Source organism: Meleagris gallopavo, chromosome Z (assembly GCF_905368555.1).
Source record: "Meleagris gallopavo chromosome Z, MGAL_WU_HG_1.1, whole genome shotgun sequence".
NCBI classification, from domain to species: domain Eukaryota; kingdom Metazoa; phylum Chordata; class Aves; order Galliformes; family Phasianidae; genus Meleagris; species Meleagris gallopavo.
In genome coordinates, this window is record NC_139435.1 from 2,641,474 (window position 1) to 2,653,509 (window position 12,036).

At 39.0% G+C, this 12,036-nt stretch overlaps 1 long non-coding RNA gene across 1 annotated transcript in view; it reads left to right on the top strand.

The window, feature by feature from the left end:
• The window catches only part of LOC146542104 (uncharacterized), a 30,158-nt gene extending 18,334 nt beyond the window's left edge, over positions 1–11,824 (top strand). Inside the window, exon 3 of the long non-coding RNA XR_014880616.1 lies at positions 11,519–11,824. This is a non-coding gene — a long non-coding RNA (uncharacterized LOC146542104). The remainder of the gene's footprint in view (positions 1–11,518) is intronic.
• The last annotated feature ends 212 nt before the right edge of the window (positions 11,825–12,036 follow it).

The window sequence follows — 12,036 nt, forward strand, 5'->3', positions numbered from 1 at the left end:
TTATAGATGTCATTTGCCAAAGGAATTTTCTTACAGCTTGTGGATGCTGAATTATTGACGCTGAATTTGGGTGTTTTGGGGTAGGTATTATTGGGCTTTTTTTTTTTTTTTTTTCTTCAATACTATTTTCATTATATTATTATACTGGTGAAATTTTCTACAAGCTGTCATTATATTTTGCTCTGTAACTCTTCCTAGAGGTTCCTTTTGGGACCTGAATATGACAGGCATTTAAGTGAGAATTAATCTCAGAAATCTCTAGATATTGACTACGGACTGATCCGAGCTACTTACCTTGAAGTCCCTTTGGAAAATATTGAGAGGAAATCACCACCAAACGGTGACCTAGAAGTGCTTTATCCTTGAAGTTCTCATTTCCCCTTACTGATTATAGAGGAAATCTAAACGCCTAATTTAGAGAAAGAACCATTAAAGACAACTATCATTTTCTGAGAGTAAACCTGTTCAAAAGAGAGTCAATAGTCCTCAAGAAATCATTCAATAAGGGCTACAAACATAATAGGTTATTCGTGCTTACAATGAATTGGTTCTTAGATATGTGATTAGCCACAGATACAGGAAAAATCACCTATTAGTAAGCACAACCATTCTTTTTCAGGGTTCACAGCATGAGAGAATTTTAAGGAAAGAGCAGTGAAGGTGAACAGAGCAGTTTCTGAGAAAGTTTTCAAGGAATGCCTAGTGTTCCACTGTGAGAATGTGAGGAAAAAAAATATTTATTGAGATATTTAATACAAATATATTAACTCTGGCACTGCAAGTAGGAGTGAAGGGTACAAGGAACCATCTTGTATTCCGGTGATATACATTGTACTTAGTGGCAATATGACACAAAAAGTCTTAGACAGAAAGAAGAGTGTTTTGAAGCAATGAAAAGGAAGGATCCTTGGAAAGATTCATGAAAGGAAGAACCGTTTTCAAAACAATAGCCAAACAAAATGTTCTTACTAGAGTCTAGAAGTAAAAGCCTGTTTTTCCCTTGCTATTGAATCCCTATTATACTATAAAAGACTTATTTATCTCAATTTCCTAACCACTAACTTTTGCATGTGCTTTAGGTGTAGTTCTCACCTCACACTAATAGCTAGTGATGGACCCATAAGTGCATTGGAATCTCATAGGTTTTTCAGCAAAGACACTGGGGCCTTCTCTTAATATTCCCTTCTTATCTCTCTCCAGTTTTGAAGAAGCACTCATGGGATAGGAGACTACGTGGATTTTTTCAGCTCAGTGAGTTATTCAACTACTTGCTGAAATCATTAGGATGGGCACCAGCAGCTAAAGGAGATTACTGTTTCACTAGATGAAATTTCCCTTGTTGTACTTAATAATGCTCAGCATTACTTGCTCTGTGCATAGGTGTGAAGAACAGAAAATATGTCATGGTCTTTCATGGTTCTTGAGTTTTTTAAACCTCCAGTCTTCCTTAAATCAAGCAGCCCCAGTTTTTCAATACTCTTTTGAACACAGGTCCATCGGAAAGTAATACCTCCAATTTATTTCCATGGAAACTATAACAGATACAAAGAGCTTGATAACATTATTTGATAGGGCAAATTCTCAGCTACAAAACACTGTTTTTCAATACAGTCACCACCATTAGCTGTGCATTTTCACCAGCTATGAAGAGCAGCCTACATTCCATGCTCATAATAATCTGCAAAATCAGAGGTAACCCACTGTCACTGCCATCACTGTTGAAATGCAGCACCCACTGCCTCACTGTGCTCACACCCACAGTTTGGTCTCCATGAACATTCAGAAAGAGTCCATGAATATCAGTGGGTTTCTTTCTGCATGAAGGAATTCAATTCCACACCTTTGCTTCATACGCACTTCTATGTCAGACACCATTGTTCAGACTGCCCTTCTACTGCCATCTGTCACACACCAACAAAGTGGAATGAGATACTGGTGGGAAGGTTCAACCTTTACTGCCATAGCACCAGCACCAACATCCTCCTTTAATACATTGGGCCAACATAAAATAGGAGGCATTACTTTCAGAGCAGCCATCTTAGATCACGCTTTCAAGATCTCTGCTCATTTATTCTGATATGCTCTGGGCTGCTTTCAATGAGGCTGCATCTCTCTTGATGTTCACTGAACAAAGTGATCTGGGTCTGCTGAATGTGAAATAAAAACTTACAAATAGTTCTGCAAAGCTGTGGAAAAGATTGTGGTTGAGAAAGAGACAATTATGTTAATAACTTCTTATCCTCAATCTCTGTATGTTCTCGGGAGTTGTCAGCTGAGCCCTAAGGAATGCTGAGCACTGGTATTTACCATCTTTATTCAAATTAAACCACATAAATAAAAACTGCCAACAGACAGTACCCTTTGAAGATACTGAATCTAAAATTCTTATTGCCTTTCACTGCAGTGATTTATTTTCACTTAAAAGGGAATGAGATTTTGGAGATGAGATAAAGTTGGGGGCACATGTGAGCCTGCATCTGAGAAGACCTCCTGGTTTGAGGCAGTGGAGCCTGTAGGCCATGGTTATCCTCCTCTAAAAAGGCCAAATTTTACCTCACTGCTCTACTTGCTATGAGCGATCTGACTTTTGCAATTAAGAGGGACATTATTGAACAATGTTGTGCAGTGGACATGGTAGAGCTGGGTTGACTGATGAGATGATCTTAGTGGTCTTTTCCAACCTTACTGATTCTATGACTCTATGACTCTAAAAGATCACACAAAAAATCAGCTACACATTGGGAAGAGCATCCAGGTTTTCCAAATAAACTCCACCTTCTGAATTTTCCAACTGTCCATCATCCATACAGTCTTTTAGCTTGCCCGCATCCTTTCAACAACAATTGGTAGCTTTTATGCTCCCTTTTCATTTCTCCCCATGGTAGTCAAGTTGCTGCCTGTACAAAACATCCCTTCCCGCTGCATGATGTCTGGCTTGGTCTCTCATACATCATGAACTTCCCACACCATGGTTTGCACTATCCATTTTTCCATTCTCTGCTTCTTCACAAAATGTTCTTTCCAAAGAAGAAATACACCCAAATATTTGGAAAAGCCAGTCTGAACTCTGTTTAATCAAAGCCCCATTCTCTGAAGTTTGCACCCAACTTTCAGTGCCCGGCGTGCTTTTTTGCTCCTCCCTTGCCAGATTGTTTTCCTGAACCCTCAGCAGGAAGGCTTTCCATGAACCCAACGCGCTGGTGATCAATCTTATCTTTTGTTTCAGGAGACCCTCTGAGAAGCATAGAATCATTATAAAATCATCTGATTTGGAAGGGACCCTTAAAGGCCATCAGGTCCCACTCCCTGCAGTGCACAGGGACACCACAGCTCCATCAATGCTCAGAGCCCATTCAGCCTGACCTTGGGTTCACCAGGGATGGGGAACCACCACCTCTCTGGGCAGCCTGTGCCAGTGCTTCACTACTCTTAATGTAAAAAACAACTTCTTTATATCCAAGCTAGATCTCTCTTATTTTAGTTTTATTTCCCCTTGTCCTATCACTCACCCTGCAGTTTGCTCCACTTTATCTTCATAACAGCTTGAGAGAGACAGTAAAATGAGAAAAGGCAAAAAAGCAAGGTGGAATTTTCCTGGATTTCCCCCATTCCCTCAGGATATACTCTATGCCTCTCCCCGTCTCCTTAAGTTATGTCCTACAGCCTTAGAACCTGTCTCCAAACATTATGTGATTTCCATATACAAAGGTAAGAAAAAAAAGAGTGGAAAAGCCTTGGGCACTGCAACAAACTGCTTATTAACTACTGAAGAAACATCCCAAACAAGACCAATGATGTTTTACAGAATAAAGATTAACAAAGTATAGTATTAAAAGTAAGGTATTATTTCTAACATTATCCTAATTGCTCAGAGGAGATGGTAAATATATCAAGTAATGAAGTAAGTTGAGGTGTTCTATACTATTAGAAATGAAAATAACACTCATCTTATTTTTGAAGAAACTATGAATACAATTCTACCTGAGCTAACTTCTTCTTTATTACTAAGAAATGACCTATGCATTTGATCTTTTGTTGGGTTATGCCTCAGTACAGCTTTTTGTTTGTCTACGCTTTCAGCTCTGGGGCCTGGTGCCAGCTCATTACACCACCTAAATCAAAGATCTAGCCCAGCTCCATTCATCCCAGATCCCAGAATTGTGCAACAGCACACAGTGAAAACTGGAAATACACTGATAGATTTCTTGTAAGAAATGGTGGTTGAGCAGTTTGATAACATGGTTTCATCTTGGACAGGGAATGGAACTGGGGAGGGGGGGGCGGAGAGAGAGGGGAGAAGGAAAAGGGGGGAAGAGAAGGGGCTAGAAGCAAGTATTTGACTCTGAACTGGACGTATTGTTGGGCTGGAGTCCTGACAGCTTCCATAGGCCAGAGGTAATGGCCTCAAGTTGTGCCAGGTTCAGGTTGGATATTAGGAAAAAATTATTCTCAAAACCAGTGCTAACAGTCCCTGGATGTGTTGAAGAACAGTGGAGATGCGGCACTGAGGGACATAGTTTGTGGACATGGCAGTGATGGGTTGATGGTTGGACTAGATGATCCTAGTGGTCTTTTCCAACCTTAATGACTGGTTCTATGATTCTCACCTCCTTAGGACACTAGCCTAACTGTATCAGGCAGAGAGCCACCAAGCTCACCACAAACTGCCTCATGGAAGAGCCATGCAGCAGCTATTGGTGTGTGAGAGAGCAGAGGAAACAACCTGGAGAGAGAATTCTAATCAGCTAACAGCCCTGAATAGAGCAGGGGAAAAAAACATATTTGCTGTCACTTATGATAGCATACACCGTCCAATTTCATTCAGTTGGGCTGTTTTTATATTTGTCTCCTATCTTATTTAAGTATAGGTGTTGCATAATTATCTTTTACTAAGATGTCACTCTCCATTGTATTCATTGTAAGTATTACTCAGTTCAGATATTTTTGGGACGTTAGGATGTTGACATGTTAGGACAAATATCTTTCCTGTTATGGATAAATAGGGACAACTAGAAGCACGTATGTCTTTCAGTTTAGTCACTTGAGTATGTGCCTCTTGCATGCTAGATTTCTTTTACTATTTCTTTTTAGGTAAATAGACCTCAAATTCTATAGACAAATGAGCATCTGAGCTCATGAATTTTATTTTCTTTCCCATCTCTTTCATTCTAGAAAGATCACAGAGAAAGGACCTTATTTTATACCTATCAAATTTTGATTTATATTATTCTTTCAGCAACAACGACAAAAACAGACCTCTATTTCCTTCATTTTAGTTCCAGTTTTCTTAGTTGCAAAAGCCTTCATTATCTTCAGATTTTTGATATGAAAATTGAGCAAATGGTCACATTCAAGAGCCAGCACAGAAAATAGCATATCAAAGCTTCATCTTCTTTGAGTGATATCACATATATTAAATCAGGCTCTGTCTTGTCCGTGAACATCACCTCGCCCTAATTTGGCTTAGTCCTTACAATGCCTTTCCATGCCAGCAGCATTCTTTAGGGTTTTTTTTGCATAGCTTCTGCAAGTATTCTAGTAGAATGCAACCTAAATAGTCTACGCAGAATTTAAGATAGGACTGAATCATCATGTTTGCCTTTAGCTCCCCCAAATAGTCACATTTGAGAGAAACAAATCCAGGGAAGAAAAGGTAATAAGCCTTTCAGTAAATAGTAGAAGCTCTCATTTTTTGCATTGCTATTTCTACTAAATCAATACAAGAAAAGCATTTCTTTTTGCTAAATCACAGCTATTTGGGCCTCTCATTGTGACTACAGTGCCATTTGAGCTGTAGTTAGCCTAAACAAGAGTAACAAGGCAAATAAATGTGTATGAAAAATACAAAAAGCAGTATTGAGTCACTCTGCGACAGGAATGTGAAGGGAAAAGGAAGTCTGGAGTAGGGTGCAGAGCTGAGTTGCCATTTCTGATGTGATGGGGTAGGGACAATAGAGATGGAGACAGGTGTTGCCCCAGATTGCCCAACTCCAAACCCCTCCATGGAGGAAGCAGCACAGAATCACACAGAATCACAGAATGTCAGGGATTGCAATGGACGTGGGAAGATCATCTAGTCCAAGGTATCTGTGCCACAGCTTGTTTGTTCTTCTTCCCCTTTCCTTAGCAACCTCATTTCTGGGGTGGCTGCCTGCCTTGCCCCTGCCCTGACATGGGTGCTGCATACAGCACACAATTACTGCTTCTGTGAGCGAATACCAGAAGATTCTTAATGCAACAGGAACAAAACAAACCTCCAAGATCACATTCCTGCAAAAAGCCATTGGACTGAGCTCCCTGGAGGGATTCTAATCAACTAATAGTAGGTTAAAATCCAAGAAAAAATAGTGTTTTCTACTGCTCTTGGCTACAGGCAACGCTTTCCTGTTGGTTGGTTGCTGCTACATTTTGATCCTCTTCAAAAAATGAGGTCTCTCATAATTAGTTTCTGAAAGGGTAGCAGGTAGCAGGGCCTGGATTTTATTTTATTTTTTTCCGTCCTTTTTTTCTTTTGTAGTAAAAAGGTGAGTTAACAACACTGTCTCTTCTGCTGAACTCAGGCTAGATTCAGCTGAACTTCAATTCATCCCAGCAGCAAACTGTTTATTAAAGACCTGTCAAACGCCCATATTCTGTGGATCATCACAGGAGCTGACAGTGCCACAAAGGCTTGAAATCCAGTGCATATCACTGGAGGATGCCATTAAAATGAAAGTGAGACCAAAACCTCCCAGCTGTCACTCATTATCTAGGACATTCTCACAGAATAGATCTCACGCACTCCTCTTTAGTTTCCTCTTCTACCTTGTCACTTTCTTTTGTAATTAAACAGCTTATGAACAAAAACATTTTGAAACAAAAAATCTAGATGTCTATATTAAAATTTCTATTTCTACAACATTTGGAGTTTCTTTCATGCCCGGATAATCACTGTATGTCTTTTTTTTGGCCACCTGCTGTTTATTTTTATAGACTTTTGTATTTTGCAACTTGAAAAGTAGAATTAACAGCAATGTCTGAATTTCAACCATTCAGATAGTATTATTTCAAGAAGAACTGCATTCAGCCTCTTGCCCTTATCTCAGAGCAAGCCTGAACAGATCTTTGTTCCAGTTCAAATAAGACAGGCTATTAATGTTCCTCATTATATCTCAGATTTTCTCCTACTTTTCCACTTCTGTTTTTACTGGGAATTTAATGGTTGTGATAACTAAATCAAAGCTATATCAGTGCCAACAATGAACAGCTCTTTGTCATGACAAAAGACTGTTCTTAGCTGTATTGACAATGTAGATATTGGTAGGGAATACCTAAAGCCTCCCAGGCTTGTTCTTAAAGCATCTTGATATCCAGTCTGTCAGACCAATTTTACAGTCGTTTAGCTCCATCAACATCAGAGACACTATGCAAGTGTGAAAATAATGGAGTATTGACTCAACTCTCTATAATTGTAAGTCATTCCAAATTTACTTTAGACCGTAGTATACTTAATTGCCGATTGCCTTCATTCTTGAACCCAGGTCTCAAGGAATTATTTTCATTACAAAACCAGTGGCCAAAGGAACATCTGTCTACAAGACAAAATCTACAGTGTAATTACTTGACAGTGATCTCATCTCTTGTCCTGTGTAATTGCAAAATGTTTCCACTTTTTTATGTCTACAATTGCTACAAATTCATTTTAGAAGAAAGGTTATCCATATTAGCACAGTCCTCAAATTTATTACACCACTCTGTCACTGCTTTGATGTTAAAATTCTTGACAAATATATATGGAAAAAAGGGCTCTATTAAGGGTAATTATTTCATTTACACGTGGATTTTTGTGATTGAGAAATTTTATTTTTAGCATCCCACTGTGCAACTTACCTTACATCATAATTATTTAAAAAGTTTTATTTTGCATTAATATGTATGTAAGTGTTACAAAAATTTTCAGAATAATTCCAATAGGTCTACAGATTAAATTCTGTTCCATTAAGAAGAGAAAGTTAATAACTCTAGTAATAAACTTAGAGCTAATTATACTCTTTAAAAATATGTATTCTAAGTGTAATTAGAGTGGAATTGCAGTAAAACTGCTATGCAATGAAAAGCACTCAGTCTCCCAGTATACCTGAGGCAGGTGGAAACTCAGCTGAAGTGGATGACTCAGTATTTAAAGCCAGGTAACCAGAATTTTTTCAGGGATATTCCAGTTCATAAAGAACAGCAAAAATACACTGAAAAGTTTTCAGTGTGTTCATTTGTTTGTAAGTCTCGGATGAATTACATTTAGTGTTGTCACACAGATGTAATAAAATGACCAAGACACAGTGCAAACCAATAAAACCTTGGATATTCAGGCGAAAGGTTTTAATCTTGGCCTCAATTTCTAAATTCAGTTAAGTATAGAAACAGTTTTATGGCAAGATCAGACAGTGCCTATTTAGGCTGGAGAAGGAATTGCAGCATGATATGATAAAAGCGTATATTGCTCTGTCCTGTTGAAGAAGTCCCCAACATAAGGATGCTTGGAAACCTGGAAACTGCTCTCGGTGCCTCCTGGTCTGCTTAGGAAAATGAGGCATATTTTTACATATTCTTTATGATTTAAAAGGATGACACTCATGCATTACTTGGCTGTAGCAGCAACACTGACAGAGCAACCCTGGAGGCCCTGCATCCTGATTAATTGCTCATGACATAAGGACTCATGTTAGCATCAGCAGCAGGATCCGCTTCCCAGGGAGAGAAATTGCACTCTGGTAATTCCTCTTGATCCAAGCTGGAACAAATAATGGAAATGATTGTGCAGATCAACTAATCTAAAACGAGGGCTGAAGATGAAACAAGAAAGGCTTGAAAGAATATCTGGTACTATCCCTGAATGAGCTTAGAGTTGAGATGTATTTAGAGAGAAAAAATTATTTGTTAGGGCGAAAGCTACACAAAGACTAATCAGGCATAGGAACTCTCTTGTAGAACTCCCATTCTAGTCTGTCATGAAAGTTCAGAGATGTGCAAGCTCTCCTCGAATCTAGTAAAGAACATGAAGAAAGCCACGGCCCAATCTGGGATGTGCTACACAAGATGGGCTGCACCATGGATTTAGGGAGCTGAAAATAGCTTCCGAAATAAAAGGCATGCAGACCAACATGTCTGAATGAGTCAGTGGTTGAGGAACTGAGCCAGCTGGAAGATTTGGTAAGACCGGGCATATATATCTTCCATATTGTCTGTAACCAACAGAGAGCTGGAACAGAAAGCCTGGATAATCCCAGCTTGAGTAACACAGAAGCCAACTACTTTAGAGGGAAAAAACTCCCTTGGAGTTCTCGCTTCTTTTTAATTCTGTAGTCCAAGCGAAGGACTTGGAGAGTTGGTAGAAAGTGTGTAAGGGTGAGAGGGGAGAAGCAGGGGCAGTTTTGCACAGCAAACTCACTTAGCTAATCTGCAGTCATGCTGCAGCACTGTGTTCCTGGGAAAGAAGTTGCATTATCCAAATCAAGTAGAAGCTCTGTGTTTGGTATATGATGCCAAGGATTTGACGTGGCTTGCCAGAGCACACCCAAGGAGACCCCATTTGAACCTGCAAAGCACCTGTGGAGACTGGTCTTCCTGGCATGCTGGTACATCAGATACATAGAGCAGCTGGAAAAAAGACACAGCTCAATGGGAGGTGGCCATTTAAGATCAGCAAAATAAGGCCCATGGCTGCGAACTGCAGTGGAGGTTCCTGAATTGATCAAAGAACACAGAGGGTTCCTTGGCACAGCCTAACAGAAAAAGAAGGGGCTACTCAATGAAAATGGGTCACCGTAACCCATGGAAACACGGTTCAGTGTGTTGGGTGAATTCATTTAACACAGTTCATGAAAATACTGAAATACTAACAGGAGTAACTTTCATGTGTAAAGGAGGGAAGCGGGCAATTGGGAAATGAAATTTTGCCAGAAGAATGCATTAAGTACTGACACAACCAAAAGAGACTTCATAAATTTAAGTCTGGACAGGACAAAACCTATCATTTCCCAGCGAGCATCACCCAACTGGTTGTTTGAACTTGCAGATCATCAGCTAGAGATTTGATTCAGAGTTAGAAAGATGTGTTTAAGATATGTTTAAATAGGGACAATACAGAAAGTAGCAAGGAAAAATGAAGAAACAGAAATCTGTGAACGTTGCAGGAATAACCAGTCAAATTGCAAGCTATTTTAGAGAAAGTGGAACACAAGCCCATCACAGATGGAGATAGAGATAGGCAGGAAAAAAAGGAGAGGGAAAAGCCTAAGTATTCACTCCGAAATATGTCCACATGAGCAAATACTCAGTTTGATTCCATTTTTAGTAGTAATTGTGTTATAAACATCAGGACAGGTGGCCAATAAATTGACTCTGTAGGCAAGTTCTTTAAAGTCATTAGCTAAGTACAAGCTTTGGTTTCTAACTATTTAGGATTGTTACTATTATTATTAGTAACAGTAATTATTTATGTCCTAAAAGATTCTGGATTCAATTCCAGATTTACAGTCTTAGGCAGAGTGAAAATATGGACGACGTTGATCAACCTGGCACAGCAGTGCATATTGAGCAGCACTCCATGATGTCACAGTACCAACATGAATAGACTGAGGACAACTCACTGGGGAAAGGCACCAGCATGGCATGAAATAGTGACCAACATGTCCCAGAATCACACAATATTTTTGGCCAAAATACATAGTAGAAACAAATTTTCTTCAGAAGATAGAGGAAAAAGTGCTGGAATCTGCTCTGTTTTTTGAATAAACAATGAGAGTCTTATAACCAGCTATGGATAGGGATGTGGAACTGGAGCTTAAAACAAGGTGAGAAATGCTGCTCCAGTAGGAAGAATCCTGAGATCACTTCAAATGAGAATAGAGCAAAGCAGACTGAAAATTCCCAGTTTGCCCATCATTGCCAGGGCTACAATCCAGTTACATCATCTGGGTGAGAAAAGGTAAATTCTTTTGCTGCTTGAGAGCCATTTTGCTGAGAATTAGACTCAGGTGGCTGCTTCTGTTCTACCCTCCCATTGCTTTCAATACTTCTTTCAATATTGCTCACAGACGACAATGCTTAAGGACTGGAGGGAGAGCACAACGGACCTGGCATGTTGGTGCCATGCGAAGAAAAGTTTCCAAAGAAAAAGCCTTGAGAAAAGGAAGTTTTGGTTGTGGTTAAATCTGTAGGACATTTTAGCCACGGCCTACAATATAGCTGCGGTTAAATCTAGCCAAAGTTTCTTGCATTGGCTCTTTTAATTCAGAAATCCTGTGGAATGCTGCCAGGTGGTTGGAAAGACTCCTTTGTTCAGATTTCATGGTCATACTGAGGCCTCAGTGTGAAAACACAGTAAGTCTTATGGTCTTCCAGATGATATTACTGGGAAGTGAACTGCAAATATTGTCTTAAGAAGGACTGGGATCAACAAGTTGCTCCTAGAGAAGGAACCTGCTTGGAAAAAACTGAGTCTTCTTCATTGTCCTCATTTTCTTCTCACTTTTTTTACTAGTTACAGAAAACAAAGTAGGTTTGCAGAAGGAGATTGGAAGAAAGGAATTCCAGAAGCATAACTTGCAATATTTCCTGCATGCTGTTGCTCGATGCGCTTGAAAGCTATTCCCTTCCTCTGAAGATCCGGAAAACAAGACTCTCAAAGAGCAACACACTGGTCACTATGTGTGAAAACTATCATATAGGAGAGCTTTCTGGATAACACAGAAGTCCTTGGAAGAGATGAGGTTTTTCCAAAGCTCAAGCCTTCTGCCTATAACTTTATCAACTGATTTTTAATTGAAAATATAATTCTCCTTTAATTTAGCCGTTGTTTTATTGTTTGTTTTTTTTTTCTTTCAATAAATAAGCCATAATAATTTTAAAGTTTATTTTCATAACTTTCTATTTTAACCAATATTATATTTTCAGTTGTTGATGAAAATCAAGTAATATTTTTCTGATTTTCAATTTTTTTTAGACAATACCCTCATTTCTATATTATTTCCATATTTTATTTCATATTTTACATTTAAA